General features: G+C 38.7%; 2 long non-coding RNA genes across 2 annotated transcripts; both read left to right on the top strand.

Moving 5' to 3' along the window:
• The first annotated feature begins 5,896 nt into the window (after positions 1–5,896).
• LOC129427167 (uncharacterized) lies at positions 5,897–7,208 on the top strand. The gene is made up of 2 exons (XR_012371726.1): positions 5,897–6,265; positions 6,341–7,208. It is a non-coding gene; the product is annotated as an uncharacterized lncRNA (long non-coding RNA).
• Positions 7,209–7,629: 421 nt separating this feature from the next.
• Positions 7,630–17,575, top strand: LOC129448497 (uncharacterized). Its single transcript, XR_008645755.2, has 3 exons — positions 7,630–7,867; positions 16,862–16,988; positions 17,081–17,575. It is a non-coding gene; the product is annotated as an uncharacterized lncRNA (long non-coding RNA).
• Positions 17,576–18,268: the final 693 nt, after the last annotated feature.

Genomic DNA, 18,268 nt, shown 5'->3' with positions numbered 1-18,268 from the left:
ACTGGAGACACATAAACACTACAGCATCGATACAATTGACCCTCACTGTAGCTATAAATATCCTGCATACATTTATTTATGCCCTCTGAGTTTACCAGTATGCATTGTACTCATGTTCTTTACAGGGATGAGTTCACCTATGCACATGTAAGTCTATGTAACATTTTCTCTATCCTGTGGATTTTCCATCCGGTGATCCGTATTGGAATTGGATATATAATACCAGTTAGGGTGGATAGTTTTTGTTCACTTTGCTCATGACTACTTCCATTAGCCTTATTTTGTAACATGACTCTATGGGGCCCTTACACTCTGCACAATGTAGGGCAATGCACAACGCCAGCGCTTTTGCTAGTTTCAGCCCGGCACAGTTGTCTTTTTCACGTTCACCGCCATGTTGTTTAAATAGCAAATTCATTTGCGCCCATTTTTGGGCCTATGATCATTCTGGTCTGAAAACGAGGTGTGTGCAGGTGCACTGTTGGCGCTTGCTATTTTAAGACAACTAAAATAGACTACGCCATTGACCAACTAAAACCTGGTCTAAAGTCAATGGCGCAATATTTTTTTGTTATTTAAAGAGTGCATTGATAATATGCACCTATAAACGGGACGACAACGCTCATTTGCTTATCACACAAATGCTCAGCAGCACACAAAAGTTTTTAAATATGAAAGATTAAAGGATTCAAATGTAAAAGATTATTATTAAGTCTCTTGGGCATAAATGAGGACCGATTACGAGACATTAGAATGCGTAAAGAGCTGCTTCACATGTAGCCTGAAAAGTAATTGTTTTGCTTTAAACAAATGCAAATATCCTTTTCTTGCATATTTGTATATTATTATTTGAGGTAACACTGATCATGTAGGCTATCCATACATTTACAGCAATTAAAAGCCTGCTAATTTTACTTCCATGACTGAAAGAAAAAGACTTTTAAAGAGACTTTTAACTTTAAATACAAAAAAATTAAAACAATTTCAATACAAATTAAAAACGTTATTTTTAACATCAATCTTAAACTGGTGGTCATCTTCCTCTGCTTAGTTTTTCAGTTTACAAATTCCGGGATCTAAACAGGGAATCATCATGGTGCAAGCACAACTGGCTTTTTAAAGGGGATGGAAGATGAGTCTTTCATTGGTTTATTGCACATTACGCCTAAAACGCACCCATTACTCATTACAAGAATAGGAACAACCCTTTTAGACTGTGTGCTAGGCGCACAAACCATTTTTTTAGTCGTTAAATTGGCAAAAGTGGATTCGGATACACCCTTTAAGACTGTGCGCCGTTAAATCGTTAAAATAGGGCCCTATATAGGGGATATATAGAAGATATTGATTGAAATCAATGATTTCTGACCTAATTAGTATTTAATTGATAATAGCTATAAGTACATTTTAATTTAAAGTTTAGGGGGATTTATATCTAAATGGGAATTAGTCCCCAAAATGCATTGCATTGTCTAAATTCAAACAGTTTTTGTCTTTCTATAATAATATCAGAATACCTGGCCCCAGCCAAAGTGCCCAGGGTGTCCAATGTCTCTGAACATTTTGTCTTGTACAAAATTTAAAGCTAGAAGGCCATATGCTAATTCTCCTGTGATTTATGAGTTGTTTGACGTCTCGCTTGAAGAGCGTGCGTGATATAGCAGGGCCTTGTAGGCCTATTTGACTGGTCTTGTTTACAGTGCCGTCCCTGGCGAGTGAAATCCGAGGGCTGACTCATATAAGCATAAATAACCTGCTTCGTATCTGGCACCATCGCAAAGCAAGCAGCCTCAATCAGCACTATCAGTAATCTTAACAGATCGGCTAAAGGCACCCATACGTTCACTACAAGACAGTATGTCATTTGCAAGGACCTCAGATGTTTGGCACTCATTCAAGAGAATTAATGAAATTAGGTGCAGAAAAGCGCCCTCTCTTCTCTTTTATCATTGTATGACCTCAATAGCTTCCCATGAAGTCTATCTGATCATATTTATACATCTGCATATGCTTGCTTTTTCAGTTTACCAGCTAAACATGAGGTTGAACTAGTAAAAAACCAGCTACCAGGTTCCTAAAACCGAGACAGGAGGATTGTTGCATTTGTGCTTGCAACAATCCTAATCAAAGTGCATGCACGACATAATAGCGAGCTGTAATGAATGCTTTTCTGTGATCCCATATATCCGCTGGTGCAGCTCATAAGTATTTCTGTAGCTCAACTCATAAAGCATTCTCTCATGTGAATGAGATTTTTACCTGGTTAAAAAAATACAATTCTGTTAGCAACACAAGGGTCATTGGTTTAAACCTAGAGAACACACATACATTAAAGTGAAGCATCAAAGTTGATTCGGACAAAATGTCTGGCAAATGCATACAGTAAATGTAAGCCTATACAAAAAACAGAGGTAATCTTATAGACACCACAAGATAATACAACATATTAATTTAGCATGAACTTTTGTCCAAAGAAACTTACTGTGCATGCAAAGAATTTCATCAGTAGGCTACGTGCTACCTTGGATATGAACCCACATCCCTGCACTACTAGCACAATGCTTTACTTGTTGGGTTACAGAAACTGCCACTTCACATTCTGCCTCGTCACCTTTACACGTACAGTAACAACAATAATAGACACAATAATAATTGGATTACTATTTGCTTTCTAAACAGTTAAAAAACAACAAGTTTGTTGTTGGTCGTGTCTTATGTAGTGCATTCTATGGCATTCACAACATTTAGAGGTACAGTAGGCTAATAAGAAGAAGAAGAAGAATGAGGGACTTGAAACGGTGTTAGCGCATGCGCGTAAATAATTTTTTGACCACGCAGGCTGTTATGTTGTCACCAACAGGTATGGGTATTAGGCGTTCAAAATACACTACAACAAATTAAATAGTAAACTGAGCTGACAATACACCGTTACAGGACAACATGCATTGTTACGAAAGGTAGGCTACGCGATAGCTGGTTCGGGTAGTTAGGCTGAAACCATGCGATATAAAATGAATTCACAAAGTTTCATCGTTACTTTCGGCTGATGTTGTGGTGCCATGGGGGTTATGCGCCTTGTTGGCGTCACAAAAGTATTTATATATTTATTTTCTTTCTTGTTTTTTCTCTGTCATCGTTGTGTCCCTCAGGTTTGCTCATAAACACGTAGTATCTCTTAAAACTTTTTATGCGGCGCTGCGCAGACCACGTGACACCAAAGTGCCGCGAGAGTGAGTCGAAAGCAGACTGCTCCGCAATCTCTTGCATCGCTCTCGCGGTACTTTGACGCCATACGATTAACGGTCTGCGCAGCGGTGCATGATGTGAAATACGTCCTTTTTGTTCGTTATTCGTGTTCGTTTACATTTTATAATCCTTAATGTCTGATTATAAATAAATATATCCCATGTAGAAAAAGGTCAGTAGCAAGATTTTATCAGTTTTATTAGCAAAAAAACACTGCCTGTGAAATCCCAGCTGAGTCATTCTATGAAACGGGTGCCATTTGGGTCCGCAACATTTGATGAGATGCATAAGGCACAAAAATGTCCTAAAATGTTCTAACAAAGCTTAAAGTTATTCATTCAAGGGTTCTTGTTAACATGATATATGATAAAAATAAATGACATCACAAAGCACAAGTGACATCATTGGAGCCTTGTTGCCACCAAGAACAAAAACAGGCAAGTACTGACATTCCTCTACATTCTTTATTTGTTGATTTTTTGTGTTAGACAGGCTCCGTCAAGCTCAAAGCAACCACCCCGTCACGCAATATAGAGAGGGAAAACTAATTTCGATATATTTTTTTACATTATTAATGCAAATAAAATTTTATTTCAGATAGAATGCATGTATGCTAGGTGAGGAACTTGACCACATGGGAGATCTGCGGCCATTTTGGGATGATATTTACCATCCCGTCACATACCACCCCGTCACAAGTTTTATTGTGACGTGGTGGTAAGGGATGTGACGGGGTGGTTCTGATATAGACTAATAAATTGTTTCTGTTAACTTAACATGGTTTGTTTATTCATTCACTCACTATGTCACTCAATCACTATGTCACTCAATCACTATGTCACTCACTCACTATGTCACTCACTCACTATGTCACTCACATATTCACTCACTCACTCACTCACTGTGCCACTTACTCACTCACTCACTCACTGTGTCACTCACTCACTCACTGTGTCACTCACTCACTCAATCACTCACTCACTCTGTCACTCACTCACTGTGTCACTCACTCACTCACTCACTCTGTCACTCACTCACTGTGTCACTCACTTACTATGTCACTCACTCACTGTGTCACTCACTCATTCACTCACTGTGTCACTCACTCACTGTGTCACTCACTCATTCACTCACTGTGTCACTCATTCACTCACTGTGTCACTCACTCACTCACTGTGTCACTCACTCACTCACTCACTCACTCACTCACTCACTCACCCACTCAGTCACTCACTCACTCATTGTGTCACTCACTCACTCACTCACTCACTGTGTCACTCACTCACTCACTGTGTCACTCACTCACTGTGTCACTCACTCACTGTGTCACTCACTCACTCACTCACTCTGTCACTCACTCACTGTGTCACTCACTCACTATGTCACTCACTCACTGTGTCACTCCCTCATTCACTCACTGTGTCACTCACTCACTCACTCACTCACTGTGTCACTCACTCACTCACTCACTCACTCTGTCACTCACTCACTCTGTCACTCACTCATTCACTAACTCAGTCACTCACTGTGTCACTCACTCACTCACTCACTCACTCACTCACTGTGTCACTCACTCACTCACTCACTCACTCACTCACTGTGTCACTCACTCACTCACTCACTCACTCACTCACTCAGTCACTCACTCACTCACTCACTCACTCACTGTGCCACTCACTCACTCACTCACTCACTCACTCACTGTGCCACTCACTCACTCTGTCACTCACTCACTAACTCATTCACTGTGTCACTCACTCACTGTGTCACTCGCTCACTCACTCACTCACTCACTCACTCACTCACTCACTCACTCACACACTCACTCACTCACCCACTCACTGTAATGATGCTCTTATTTTAGTTTTTCACAGCATGACCAAAGTTTCCAATGTTAATGTTTCCCCTCCCCCAGTTTAATAAAGATTAAAACAAGCATACCATATATAGATACACACTTTGTCCATACCACCTTGTCACGGTGAACCTATCTGTGACATCAGTTACCACCCCGTCACGGGGTCATTTTGTTAAAAATTTATGTAATAGAAAATACATTTTAAATAAATTAATGTTGAATGATGTTCTTGTTGTGTGGACTAATCAAATTAATTTAAGTTTATTTGTATTTTTTAAGTGTATTCATATGTTTTTGTACAAACAATGAGGCCATTGAAATGTCGAATTCATATTTCAAGATTAAAAAACGAATAATAATTATTTAAATTAAATTATAGACTTTCTATTGATGGTTTCCAAGAAAGGGACATTTTACTATTAGGAAAACATTAGATTTTATAAATATATTTCTTGTTTTACTACACAGATGGCATACATATTGTCCGTGACGGGGTGGTAAAAGAAAGACTTCTGTGCCAGAATAAAACTGATAATATTATTAACAATTTTGTACCTGAGCTGGGAAAATATGTTTTTTGGGAGGATTAACAATATATTTAAAGTTGTAAGTAAAAAAAATAAACTTTGTTCTTAATGAAAATTTGGAAAATTGCAAAGTGGAAATGGCACCCGTTTCGTAGAATGACTCAGCTAAAGTAATTTTTTGTGTTTTATTGTTTTCTACATAACATCATCCTACATAATGTAAAGGACATTCTGTGACAATATAACCTTGATATCTTTATCTTTATGTAGTGGGACAAGGTGATTGACAGCTGTGTTCACCTATTGGAGAGTAGGGCTCTCTATTTAAAGGCTGATTGGCTGAAGCCGTGTATGTGTCACGTCTGATTTCCCTCCCCTTGTGTCTGTTGTCGGTCGTTACAGGTAAGCGTCCTAGCTCTTAGCGTATGGCTATTTTAATGTGTTGTGTGTGATTTTAAAACTAAATGTGAATTCTAGTGTGTGTTGGCTCTGATGCTGGTGCCTGTTAGCACTGTTCCATGGATTTTAAAAGTGCTAGTCTCTCCGGTTGACTCCCTGTATGCCAGGGCACTGGTGGCTGCCATGACAGCTGTATGCCAGTGTCCGTAAGGTGTCATGCCTGGCGTAAGAAGCGGTAAGTGTGCAACCTGTAACTTTAAGTGAGAGTAGTAATGTGTAGTCATAATGTTTACATCTGTATTCGCTTTAGGATTCTCCCTCTCGTTCCGGGCTGTGATTACCTCTTCGCGCTGTTTTTAGCGCTGCTATTCAGCTTGCAGTGCGCACGTGTTGACATCATTAAAGGGTGCTGCTGGTGTCCGGTCAACCTTTCAATATCGCACAATATAGTGCTCAAATCCATATGTGTTGGGGACATGAACGTTTTTGGTTTAAAGATTAAATGATGCCCTGAATGAGCTCTGTGGTTCCCCTATCCAACCTCTTTAATTATTTTGTTTCTTTTGTTTATTTTTGTATTTATACTTTGTTTGCTGCACGTGACTCCTCATCGTTGTAACGTGCCCGGGTGTATGTGTGGCCTATTGAACCTAGTAACACACTGTGACAGAGGGGAGTGGTATGTGAAATTAACCCTCCTAATGTTTTATTGTCTCTGTTTGTGTATTGTATTAATGGTCACTATAGAGGAGTTGTGAGAAGTTAAACCATCTATAAAAAGTGTTTATAATTTATGTTCTGTTAAGTGTCTTTAACCTTTATTTTTGGTTTACCGCAGGAGCTGGGGTCCCACGGGTGACAGGAATTTCTACGGTGGTGGTGCTTCTCATCGTGTGCTGTGTAACATCTTGTGTGTTTCGTAGTGTGATTTGAGTGCACTTTGGTGTGTGTGGTTGTGTGGAAGTGTGCTCTGCTCAAACTGAATTCTGTCCTCTGCCGTTGGGAGCCTCAGCCCTGCTGGTAACATTCTCTTTTATTTGTTTTGATTTAACCTCTTTGTTATAATTAAAATTGTGTCTTTTCCCTTTAAGGGGAAAGAATGAGTACTTGGTGTGTCTTTTTAATCTTGTGTTTTTAAATATTTGTATTAATAAAATTATGTAACATTTTGCATTATACCCACGTCTCCTGCCTACTTTATTATAAGGGACCGAACCTGTGTCCTTCACCCATCATTTTGGGGGTAAATTGAGATTTCCCCGGGTGCAATTCCCGGGGTGGCGTAGTCGGAGTTCTTAAAATCTTAGGCTCATGTTCTCTCTCTAGCACCGCTCTGCTACATTTATATTGACTGAGTAAGGTTATGTCAAAGATTAAAATCAATGTGAAATCAAATTAATTTTCACATTTTTCCATTTAATAAGTTTTGTATCTTGCACGATTAAATGCATGTTTTATATCTATTTACCCTAGCATTTCCCCTGTTGTCCACAACTGTATCCGAACAAACATGCAACCCATTTTTAAGATGAACTTTAATATTTGAGAAGTATCATTTAATATGATTTAATAAATCACATTGTTTCTGTGTCCTTTCCAGAAGAGATATCAGTATGACAACATCTGGCCCTGATTTGCAGTGGCCCCTGACAGGCTTGTAACCAAACATGCTTGGTGAGTTATGTTTGTATAAAAGAATGGGAGGTAATCCATCCAGTAGAGGTCAGGATTCACAGTGTCTGCCAAGGCGAACTGCCGCTGGCTGCTGATTGTACCAGGCGAAGGTCAGGAGGGACACCGGTCGAACCTGCGGCCGAGATGAATGATTCAAGCATCGGTAACAATGACACAGACCAGTCAGGGTACACACGCGTGTATATTTTTTAGCAACTTGAAATAAAGTGCACAAATCACAGTAATGGTAGGGTGGATAGTTAAAAATTATGCCACCTGTGGTGAAATATGTAATTCACTGCACTTTGCAATATCTTGTTTTTTACCAGCCTTACCAGTGGTGAGATTTTGGGGTGGGACTCTCTGTCTAATAAATGGAGATGTTGGGAGATAAAGTAATTGTTTAGGAACCCTTTTCTTTTTGCAAATTATTAAAAAAGACAACGTTTTTGGAACTGATTTCATAATACTATCAAATCACTTTATTTTCATCTGGTTGGTATTGCTGTAATTTTTATACCAATAATTTGTTGTAAGACGCAGTACCATTCTTAGTCACAGGGGGGAGACAAAGGCACAGTTTGGTCGTGGTAGGGCATCACACAACTAACCCATCTTTATCCTCTTTCAAGTCTTTTTATTTCTCTATCTCTTTATCCTCTTTAAAGTCTTTTTATTTCTATCTCTGTACAAGTAATTACAAATGTATGTTACACACTGGCAACACCTCCCTCCTTGCTCAAATCAGAGATAAAACAAGAATATACACACACAGATCTGACACAGCCTGTCCTGCTTGTTTGTAGGTTGCAGGTAAGGAGGGTTTCTGGTTGCTTCTGATTCCCATTTGGGTAACTGAAGACACAGCTGGGCGGAGCAGGAAAGCAATTTGGCTATTAGACCCCTCATGTTGGATTAAGACAGAGACCCCTCACATTTTTTTTTTGAATGTCTGCTCTGGTTTGGGCTTTCACGGTTATGAAATTTGGCGGACAGTTAATTGTCTAATAAATTGTGACAATTATGACGATTAATTGCCTGTTTAAGGGCCTTGACGTTTAATTGTCATAGATTTTTTTTGTTTATTCATGAAATATTTTCACACATTGTTGTGATTATTTAAATTAAATCTTTTGCAAGGTTTGCCTGGCAGTAAATATTAATACACATAACAAATTTATTTGTTATGTCATTATTTAATGAATGTATGTTTTAAAAATGAAAAACAATATCCCTAAATTTGAAATTGCTGTTTTGGAAATGTATGTTTTCCTTGGCAATTCACTGCTTATCAAAGTTTTGCAGCATTTCTTTAAATGATGTATTTCCATTGTATTAAATGGCTTCGTGATGTATCGCGTTACACTGTCAGTCAAGGAGCGCCATTACATACGGTCTTGTTTATACAGGCGCTGCAGCTCCCCCTTGTGTTTTTTAAGAGATGTGCAATCATTGCGGTGATATGAAATCAACGTGATGAGGTCAAACAATCACTATGATACGATTATTTAATCATTGTGACAGCCTTAGTTTGGGATAAACTTAACACAGACAACCGCAACAACTCGCATCAAGCTAAAGTCTCATATTATGGTCTGTAAGCTGCTGAAGTGCAAAAAGGAAATTATATGAAAATAACAACATGGTCCAGGAGTTTATTGTGATCTGTATACTGTCATAAACCCATGTAATGCTAATACAATTTTTAATGAGATTGTACTGTGGCACATTGCTAGCAATATGCATATGTAAAGTCCTTGGTGCATAAGTAAGCCAACCCCCCTGCGAACAGGGATGGGATAGATGAATAGGAGGAGTACTAAAATTTATGCCCTTACACTGAAAAAATGGTCCCTAGCTGTCACTGAGGTGGTACTCATTTAAAAAGTACACATTTGCACCAAAGAGTGCATTAGTACCCCAAAGAAACATACACAATTTATTTATTCATTTATTTGTACCTAAATGTACAAATTAGGACCTTTTTATAGGGGACTGCCTCAGTAACAGCTTGGGACCATATTTTGACCTACAGTTAAAGACACAAACACACATCTAAAGCATCATTTAATGTAATATAACACGTGAAACTCTCTGTAGTTGGATTTAGGCTTAATCAAGTGTGATAATAGCATATCGATTATTTACACAAGATCCATGTTTTATCCATGTGACCTTTATCAGCTCGTACCTTTGGTTGTTTTCAACCTGTTTCACGTCTTGTCAATCTCCATTCCAGCAGATACACTTCTCACCTGTGTTTGCAGGAGTCTAGTGTGTAAAAATGTATATTCTGCCCCAGTCGCTCGCTCCTGGTGGAATTCGAACAATGATTTGGAAGCCCATAAAAATCTAGACGGGTGAAATTAACTGATCCTGCTCAGGCAACAGAAAATCTGTCATTCCCAGGCAGTGGAATGTGAAGCTTGAGCAGAATGCTGATCTACCCATCACGAACCCTGCGCTCGCTCTCTTTTGCACTCTTCTGCTGCCTTCTGCCCATGCATGGCGTTTAGAAAGGGCAGAAAGCTAAGGTGGGGATATTAAAGGAAAACACCTCAGTTTTTCAATATTTTGCTATGTTTTTACCTCAACGTAGACAGGTTGGTACATACCTATCTTTATTCAATGCGTGCACTTGGTCTTTGTGCGGTGCGTTGTGAGTGTGTTGGCATTTGGCCTGGCCCCATTCATTCCTTAGGATCCAAACAGGGATGAATTTAGAAGCCACCAAACTCTTCCAAGTTTTCCCTAAAGACTGTTACATGAGTAGTTACACGAGTAAGTATGGTGACACAAAATAAAGCGTGGCGATTTTTTAAGCGGATAAAAAATAAGACTATATTGTATGGCGGAAGAGCACTTAGTTTGCAGCACTTCTGACTACTCCCCCTCTTGCTCAAACATCCGTCAATGTTAGTGTTGCAAACTAAGTGCTCTTCCGCCATACAATATAGCTCTTACTTTTTTATCCGCTAAGAATTTTACTTACTCGTATAACTACTCATGTAACAGTCTTTAAATAGAGAAAACATGGAAGTGTTTGGTGACTTCTAAATTAATCCCTGTTTGGATCCTAAGGAATGAATGGGGCATTTACAAGGCGCTGTACAAAGATTAAGTGCACGCATTGAAAAAAGATAGGTTTGTATTAATTTGTCTAAGTTGAGGTAAGAACATAGTAAAATATTGAAAAACGGTGGTGTTTTCCTTTAAATGTGCCACATGAATGGGCACTGCTTAAAGAGAAAAAGCTAAGCTTTGTTTGACGTAAGTGCAGACAAAGAGCTGAAGCATAAATACAATGCATTTTTTTGTAAATCACTACAATGGACTATGATTTATAATAGCAGACAAATGCATGCAAATGAGACCCATGCCACAGATATACAGTTTAAGAAAATATTGGCGCTATGGCTAATGGAAAAAAGATGAATTGAAAAAATTGACGTGTCTAAGGCTGCGTCCGAAACCGCATACTTTATAGTAGGTACTGAATTAGATGAAGTACCTACTTACTTGGCGTTAAAACAGTAGGTACTGTATAGTATGAATCCTGGTAGTATGAATGAGATTCGGACGTACTACATCCGCCATGTTGTTACATCACGTGACATACGTTGTCATCACGTCGTGTCATTTCAGCGCGAAAACAGCCACGTGCCTCTTCTTCTTCGTTGGATAACTCCTCGTCCGGGGCATCATGGGATAGTGAAGCGTCCATCGTATGCACACTGCAAAATCTAACCGGAAGTAGTAGGTCATCCGGGTACTTTTTGCATACTGTTTTTCGAATACTATGTTTTCGGACATACTACTCGCCTCGCCTGCTTCTTTTCGCGTACTATATAGTATGTAGTAGGTGGTTTCGGACGCAGCAAAAGAGTTGTTTTTTATTAAAGAGGTTTTTTCATTCTTGTGGGTACTAAACTTTTAGAAATTAAGGTACACAAGTTGTAACTGGGACGGTACTGTACCATTTTGGTACAGATATGTATCTTTGCAGTACCAGTATGTACACCAATGTGTATATGCTTTTAGATACAAAAGTGTACTTTTTGAAAAGGTATCATCCCAGACAGCTTTTGTACCTGAGAGTGTTAAAGGTGCAGTGTGTAATTTTTAGAAGGATCTCTTGACAGAAATGCAAAATAATATACCAAACTATATTATCAGGGGTGTATAAAGACCTTTTTATAATGAACCGTTATGTTTTTATTACCTTAGAATGAAATGTTTTGATCTACATACAAAGAGGGTCCCTTTACGTGGAAGTTTCCATTTTGTGACGCCATGTTTCTACAGAAGCCCTTAACGGACAAACTTTTTTACTAAGTTGTCTCCAACGATGACATGTTTTCCCGGTGGCGTCTACCGTAGATACTCTATGGGTTCCAAAAGCGAGGGGTGAGCAGTGGACTGAGCCGTTGGTTGCAATTCGCAACCTCACCACTAGATGCTGCTAAAATTTGCACACTGCACCTTTAACTAATGTTTATAAATACAATCTTATTGTAAAGTGTTAAAAAGTAGCTTAAACTGGCTGAAAGTGGCTTGCTGGTCAGTCTCGGAGAAACTCGTAGTGTTTTAGCCTGACCAGCTGTTTCAAAATTTCCCTTTTAAGCCACCACAACATACCTAACAAGCTTGATCAGGTTTGCAGTCCAGTCTGAAACCATGGTATAAGGTTGGTGTAAGTTTTTTTAGCAGGAACTACCATTGCAAACATGAATAAATACTCGCTCACACTTCAGCTGTGTGTCCACTGTCCTTCGCGCCATGCCACAGCGAGAGTTGCACACGCTTGAATATTTTATACTTAATTGGCCATTTCAGGAATGACTCCGGCATAACTCCGAGAACCCAGAATGTAGGCTGCATTATTCAAAGTTTTTCTCAGTTTTCTCCTCTGCCACCGTCTCATTCTTCTTTGTGCTCTGTCTGGTTGTGTTCTCCCCATTTCAAAACAACACATTGTCTTTGATCAGCCCTGCATAGTCAATGCGGCCTACCCCGGATTCGTCAGACTGGTGGCAAATATGAGGGGCAGAGGAATTATAGTGAATCATTACGGCTCCATTTCATCATTTCCAAGCTTTTTTCAGAGTTTCACAGCGCTACCAGCCTTTCTAAGTTCCTCATGACAAAACCACACATATCACCGCCTCCCAATGGCTGACAGATCTGAACAAAATTCTTCTAATCTGTATTTTTGTCGTCTTTTCAAATAAAAATATCTGATCAGCCTTAAAACAAAATAAAATCATTTTGGTGAGATAGACCATAAAGAAGAAGTTTTATGAGGATGCATTGAATTACTTTATTTGGCAAAATTGAATAACTTCATAGAATTTAGTTCGATTTATGTTTAAAGCAATAAAAAAGAAAACAGTAGGGACGTAGCATCCACCATATCTTTCGACCTCTATAACTTACCAAACTCAAAACAGGAGAAACGCGAGGGTGCGGGCAGTGGGATAACTACGGCAAAACAGCAAACAATATTAAAGATGCAGCTCAGAGAGACGTAACCCCTCTGGTACCCGACATCCAAATGAGATCCACTGGTGTTTAATATGTGCAGAGAATGGCCAAACCCAGAGAGAGGTCACATAAATAATGAAATGGGAGGCAGTTTTGTATGTGTGTGTGTGTGTGTCTGTGTCTGTACTCGCTTTTCTTTGTCATTTTAGCAGGCAAGGTCACACTTTCAGATCTGGGCTCTCGCTGCAAGCCGTGGCAATCTTAGAGTGCAGCTCCTTATTATGCATCTCAGCTGCTTTTGGAAAGATTTTTTTCCTTCCCCTTACGTATCAAATGCATTTTTTTATAGCTTTGCTAAAAACATCTGCCTCTCTCTCTCTTTCTCTCTCGTTCTGTGTCCTGAGCAGATGCCATTAGAGAATTACAGTCCCCACTCCCCTTATTACACAGACTTCTTCTATGTATCCATGTGCGCACCAAGGTGAAACAGCAACACAGCACGGCACTCGCATAATCTCCTGCATTACAATCACTCTCTAGATCTATCTATCTATCTATCTATCTATCTATCTATCTATCTATCTGGCTAGCTAGCTAGCTACCTACCTAATTCTATCCATGGGACTTTGGGGAAAATATTTCTTTATTAACTCTTTCCCCCCCATTGACGAGTTAACTCGTCAATTAAAAAAAACACTTCCCTGCCAATAACAAGTTTTTCTGGCAATCCATATTCCGCTATATCCAGGTTGCGCTCTTACCCAACTTATAAAACCCGGAAGCAGCCCCTTATGCAAACAGTTAAAACTACATGTATGTTTTGATCATCTGTGCCCGGTTGCATGAAAGTCCTCAAGCTAAGAAATCCCTTAAATATAAGGTTAAGGGTACCCTTAATAAAAAATGGGTTGCAAGAAAAACCCTTAAGTGAACCTTAAGGCTGTCAATAAGTATTTACCCTTGAATGCTAAAGTATTACCTTAAGTTCTGCTATGCGTTGCTACAAAGTCCTTAAGTCACATTTTCCCTTAAAAACTTAAGGGACTAAAACAGGTCCCTTAACGTCACACGCGATGGCTGATTTTATGGTTTTTTTAAGAAAATGAAGCACAAACGCGCATTTCTAACAATCGAAATAATCCCTAGAGAAAAGTGATGCGCATTTATCAGAAGAATGGCGGTTTGATCGTCCGTCAAAATAAAGTGTTTCCAGTTTGAATTACTTTGAGTATTCATGCATGCGGCACTTTACAGTCTGTTATTTGCGATGTTTCATTGTACACAAATTCGCCGTCTGTTGAGCTGCGTGCGTTGATTTGTTTACGCTGTGAGATTTTGTAACCGTAGCAACTGCTTCTCCGCTGCCGTGTTTTGGCAGAGACTATCGTAAAATACTTAGTATCAACACTTAGGTAAGGGTGACAGTTAAGACCTTTGTTGCAACGCTCTTAAATAAATCCCTTACCTCAGGGAAATTTTCTCCCTCAGGGAAACCCTCACTTAAGGAGTTTCATGCAACCAGGCACAGATCTCTATCAAAAGTCATTCACAAAAATGCAATTATCTCAGCTTTTTACTTAAAAAAAATATTTTTGAAGAAACCTACCCATATTTGAGAAGTGATAAAAAAACTAATGAAAGTAGGATGAAACTTTTTTTTCGAAAGCAGATGGTCTGTTCTTTCATTTGATATACTGTAATAAACTTTTGTGAAAATCATAAAAATGCTGGCGCTGGCTGGCAACTTCTTTTAAAACGCTGACGGGGAAAGAGTTAAACATTAGCATTTCATTCATATTTTTTATTTAACAAACAAAACAGAAATCTTAAGGCTGATGTGTGGTCCACTTTTTACTCGTATGCAACGGTCCACATACAGTGCCCAGGGTTCCCACGGGTCCTTGAAATCCTTGAAAGTTTGTGAATCTGGAGGAAAAACTTCAAGGCCCTGGGAAGTTTTTGAAAATATACATACATTAGGGTTGTGACAATTAATCGGGCAAATGTGCGTTTTCTCAATGAATGAATTTGAATGAATTACGGTGAAATGCAGCCACATCCAAATGCCAGGGGGCGCCCTCGCTTAGAAACACCATTTGTGCCACAGAAGTAGCAGCATTACTAACACTATTCCAGGAAATATCTAGAGGAATATTTATATCGCTGTTCTTCAGATTGTTTCGGGTATTTTCATGATAATAAAGAATATTTTAAATGATTGTGCTTAACGAGTGTTGCTTTTTTAAATGCACGTTATAAACGAGTCAAACTTGTAGTGATTTTAGATTGATAAGGACTTCCTACTGATCACGGAGACGTAGTACATGCACAAGCTGTGCATGAAACACTGAATCGGAGCCTTACGATTCAGAATCGATTTTAGACAGGTCTTTTTAATGGGAGCGTGATGCATCGATGCACATCCCTAACATACATAGATACAGATCATTAAAAGTGCTGGAATATATTTTATGCAAGAAGTTTTCTGGAAAAAAGGATAATATCATAAAAATTCTAGACTTTTTAAGCACATGTGCTAAAATGTTCACTTTATATGATTCATGTTGATTCATACCAAAATGCTTTTTTGCATAGTTGTGTTTGACACATAAAAAACGTCTCGGGTTACGTATGTAACTGTTGTTCCCTGAGAAAGGCTGTGTCTCCCTTGCCATACTTCCTGCGTCCCTGTAACGCCGTCTTTGGCAATATTTCAGATAGCAATATACATCCTGGCTCCCGCGTCACCCTGTCTTTGTCGTTAAGCCTCACCATTGGTTGAATTTGATGTACACATTCAGACGCACTTACCCTTGGAGGTGTCCCCAAAGTGTTACCGCAGTGACGCAGTGCCAGTTCCCTCGAAAGGGAACTGTAACAATGTATCTTAAAAGGTAACATGATGTAACCTTGCTCTCACTTGAAATGTGGGGACACATTTAGTCCTTGAATTTTAGGGTATTGGACCTGGAAAGTCCTTGAAAGTTAATTTGAAGTTAACTAAGGTGTGGGAACCCCAAGTGCCGTTACGCAATATTCATGATCAGAAGAGTGTGCGCGTACTGTATGCCCACCACCGGATTTTTAAAAACCCTACGTACATTTAACACGTAGGTCGTGTGTATAGTATGTACCCCAGGAGATGCATTGCATTTTGCCTGTGTGTGTGTGTGTGTGTGTGTGTGTGTGTGTGTGTGTGTGTGTGTGTGTGTGTAAAGTCAAAAATTGTGTTAAACAGTATAAGGCATGTGATCCTGAAGCAGCGTAAGGGAAGCTGATTTACCATCCCTCTTTAGATTATCCCTAAAGTGAGGAGACGCCACTTAATGGCTAGAGGAAATACAGCAGCATGTATTGAAATCCTCTCTGTCGCACTTAAGCTTCGCCAGTCTGGTTCTACCACTCGCAGTTGAGGGTCCACCAAGAAAGACTTGGATTTTTTTCGAGTTAAAACTTACAGGGTAAAATCAAAATGAGCAGAGTTAAAAACTAGTGGAGTTAGAGGATCATGGGTACACTAATAAGGGGATTAGAGAGTGAGTGTGCATGTGTCCGTGTGTGTGTCGTAGAGAAGCAACATTGGGTTTAAGCTCACAGAAAGATCATCTTCAATAAGTGGCCCTTCTTGACAGATGTTTTCAGTTTTGTTCTGTTTCTTTCAATATAAAAACAGATGAGGTTAGAAAGAGTGTGTTAGAAGCAAGTCTGATCTTCACGGGAAGCTCACATGCCGAGCTGTCAGTGGAGATTTGTGTTGAGTGAAGAGCACAAGAGATGTGATTTGGTTTTGAAGGATTGTGGTGATTCCAGGCATCCCTCTGAAGATAACAAACTATTGTGGATGCAATTTCCAAACCGACTCTCTGCTTACATCCTTTTTATCTTTCTGTAGGAGATCTCAGCAACATTGCAACCCTTTCCATGCCCTGACAAAGCTGTGTGTAGTTGCACATGTTTGTGTGTCTCTGCACACTTGCACTTTAGAGATTAATCTGACAGACATTGATTGACGCTTCTTTTTTTTTTTTTGGTCAGTGGAAGACCATCTGAGTTCAATTTCAAAACTGAACGAGTAGTCTCACTATCAACTACACAGCTACTTTCTAAGGGCAGTTATGTTCTTCTGCATTAAATATATATATTTTTTTTGGTAAGCAGAGTTATGCATTGTAGGATTGCCTTATCTATGAAATATACTTGCAATGCTGTGTTTAAAGCGAGAGCTTCTGTCAGCTTTGTGTTCTTTTAGCATTGTTTAAGTTTCTTCTTTCATTGATCAATTTAAAAGTCCATATTAGTTTATTGGCTGTCGGGGTATCTGATGCTTTTTCCTTGGAACTTCTACATGCATTAAAATGAAACAATCATACAATATGAATAAAGGCAAAGTATTGATTAAAAACAATTATTTATAAGAAGCCCTCATTACTGCCCCAAACACATTCATAAACAAACAAAACACACGCTGTCTCCTCACAGGCCCACATCACTTAATAAAAACATAAAAAGTCAATGAAAAGATAAATGAATCCAAAAATCAAAATCATGTGAAAGCTTAAAAAACCGCTTTCCCTTGGTGTATGGCTTGTTAGAATAGGATAATATTTGGCCTTTAAAAAAATCGCCTTTAAAGTTGTCCAAATGAAGTCCTTAGCAACATATACTAATGATAAATATATTTCTAATATATTTATTGTAGGAAATCCACAAAATTTTTACACTGAAAAAAATAACTTTTTGGTGTAGCAAATATATTAGATTAACCCTCTTAATTTCTACATAGTAATATTAACATTTATTGAGAACTAGATTTTTCTAAGTAAAATGATGATAAATACAAAATTAACTCATTCGCCGCCAGTCTTTTTTTAAAGGAACTTGCCCGCCAGCATTTTTGTGATTTTCACAAAATTTATATAAATATATTATATAAATATATAAACATACAAATACAACCCCAAAATCAGAAAAAGTTGGGACAATGTAGAAATTGTGAGTAAAAAAGGAATGGAATAATTTACTAATCTCATAAACCTATATTTTATTTACAATAGAATATAGATAACATATCAAATGTTGA

Source organism: Misgurnus anguillicaudatus, chromosome 10 (genome assembly GCF_027580225.2).
Source record: "Misgurnus anguillicaudatus chromosome 10, ASM2758022v2, whole genome shotgun sequence".
NCBI classification, from domain to species: Eukaryota; Metazoa; Chordata; class Actinopteri; order Cypriniformes; family Cobitidae; genus Misgurnus; species Misgurnus anguillicaudatus.
This window is presented reverse-complemented; position numbering and strand designations above follow the sequence as displayed.